The 2,526-nt window shown below is 59.3% G+C and overlaps 1 protein-coding gene across 3 annotated transcripts in view; it reads right to left on the reverse strand.

Annotated features, from left to right (window-relative positions):
• LOC123085918 (3beta-hydroxysteroid-dehydrogenase/decarboxylase) overlaps nucleotides 1-2,526 on the reverse strand; it is a 28,655-nt gene that overhangs the window by 16,188 nt on the left and 9,941 nt on the right. The gene's annotated exons all lie outside the window — the stretch shown is intronic.

Raw genomic sequence — 2,526 nt, forward strand, 5'->3', positions numbered from 1 at the left:
CCGCGCGCGCCCGTCTCCACCCAACCACGCTGCCGCATTGCCCGCTACGCCGACTGCGGCTCCCCACCGCCGGCTTGGCCACACGCGTCCACGACGCTCTGCCCCGCCTGGCCGCCTCATCACTAGTCGGCCTCGCGCCCCCGCCGAGTCACGCCCCAGCCGACTGTTTGAGAAAAGTCAACAGACGGTTGAAAAAAGAGAAACGGCGTCGGCTGTAAAAAAAAAGTGGGGGTGCGGGCCGGCTGCTCCCATCAAGTCGGCTGGAAAAGAAGTGGTTGAGTGCCCACAGCCGGGTGCTAAAAAAAGAGAAGAAAAAGAAGAGGCCGATTGCCTAGTGGCCGGCTGGAAAAGGTGGGCCGGCTGCTCGTCTGGTCGGGTGCTAAAAAAGAGAAAGAGGTCGGCTGGCACAAAGAGAAGAAAAGGAAAAAAAAAACGTCCGTCTGTCCGTCCGCCTGCTTCGCCACTCGGACGGCTAGACGCGACCCGGCCTGCCTGCCCGCTTCAACGTCTGACTGACAAGAGCGCCGGCTCGGCCGCGTCTCGCTCGCCTCCTGGCCGGTCAAGCCCAACCGGCTGGACCCTCCTCGAGCGCTCAGAGGCTCGGGGGCTACACCCAACGGGTGCGCTGACACGCCCCCGCGAGGAAGAAGACAAAGTAGTTGTCGGGAGATCCGGCCTGACTGCTCAGCAGTCGGCATGAATCTCGGGGGCTACACCCAGCGGGTGCGCTGACGCGCCCCCACAAGGAAGACAAAGGAGTTGTCGGGAGATCCGACCCGACTGCTTAGCAGTCGGCCCGAATCTCGGGGGCTACACCCAGCGGGTGCGCTAACGCAGTCGGCCCGAATCTCGGGGGCTACACCCAATGGGTGTGCTGGCGCGGCCCCACGAAGATTGCAGACAAAAGAAGAGTTTTGCCCGGCTCCCAGCAACCGGCAGAAGAAAAAAAAAGGGCGCTGCAAGACACCTCGCCACCTGGCCGGTCGAGCCTGACCGGCCGAGACCCCCTTCGAGCACCCGAAGGCTCGAAGGCTACACCCAGCGGGTGCGCCGGCGCGCTCCACAAGCGTGAGCCGCGCCGGCTGTCTTCGGCAAACTCCGCCTCGCCTACACGAAAATCAATGTTAGCTCCTCACCCGCATATTTTGCACCGCACAAACACGGATAACCCCGAGCGATGCTCGGGGAGGCATCTCCGCATTTTATTATAGTTGCATCACTGTTCGCCCCGACGCCAGCCAGAGTTGGCCCGGGGGCTAGCCGCTTGGCCTGAGACGTTCTTTCCCACAGACGGCTTAGTAGCGTGCGCGATACCAAAGGCTCACTCTTAGTCACAGACCGCAGAGCGGCTGTCTGACTAGCAAGAGCGAACGCTGGAGGCCATCCACGCGAAAAACGTCTCGAGAGAAAAAACGGTTCGGTTGAATCTGCTCCCGGAGTTTGAGTATTGTACACTCTACTTCGCGGCCCACTCTCAGCCACAGACCGCAGAGCGACTGTCCGGCAAGCGAGAGCACAAGCCAAAGAGCGGAGGGAACACGAAAAAGATTAAGGGGGCTCGGACAAAACCGAGTCGGCACCCTCCGCATAAAACTTGCAATGCTAAAGCAAAAATTTGATATATATGCGTGGACTAACTTTGCCTTTTGCATGATCATTTTCATGGGGAACCCCCCTCCTCGCTCGGAGGCTACACCCAGCGGGTGCGCTTGCGCGCCCCAGCCGGAAGCAAGCCGCGTCGGCTGCGGCCGTCATCGACATCTTCAACATTAACACCCGCTAAAAAACCTCCACCCAACTTCGCCAAGTTGCCCGGAGGCTCGGGGGCTACTGTCGAGGTAATTGACCACATGTACCCCGAAAGACGGCGAGACAATATTTCAAGACATCGGGGCTAGCAAAGCCCCTCAGTCCGACTGCTCAAGCCGCCCCAGACGGCCCCCTATCCGACTGCCCGGGCCGACTACGCCAACCAGCCGGCTGCCCGAAGTCAACCACTACAGCTCCGACCCGACACCGACAAGACGGCCATACCGCCAACAAGACGGCCATACTGCTGACGAGACCTATGCACTGCTGAGCAATAGTAGCGCACTATAGCGGGCGTATCATGTCACATCGTTGTGCCCCAAATAGTATAGGTTAGGCTCCGCGGGCCACCCCTTGTCCCCTGGGCTCCCCTTTATAAGGAGCGCCAGGGAAGGCTCACACTGGTGCAAGCTAGCTAGCCATCCATCCATCTGCATACTCACACATGAGCACACACATGCTCACGGCCACAAGCCATATGCCATTCGGCCACTAGAGCTTGCATGTCCATCCGGCCACCCGCTTATATACGAGATCAGGTGCCCATAGCATTGATCTCAGATACAACTCCAGAAGCACTCTGTACCAGATATACCGCATATATTCAGACATGCAGGAATAGGGGTATTATCTCTCCAAAGAGCCCCGAACCTGGATAAACCACCGCGTGATACTCGCATACCCGTCCCTGGATATTCCGACAGTAGTCTTGCCCTC

Source organism: Triticum aestivum, chromosome 4A, assembly GCF_018294505.1.
Source record: "Triticum aestivum cultivar Chinese Spring chromosome 4A, IWGSC CS RefSeq v2.1, whole genome shotgun sequence".
Classification (NCBI taxonomy): Eukaryota; Viridiplantae; Streptophyta; class Magnoliopsida; order Poales; family Poaceae; genus Triticum; species Triticum aestivum.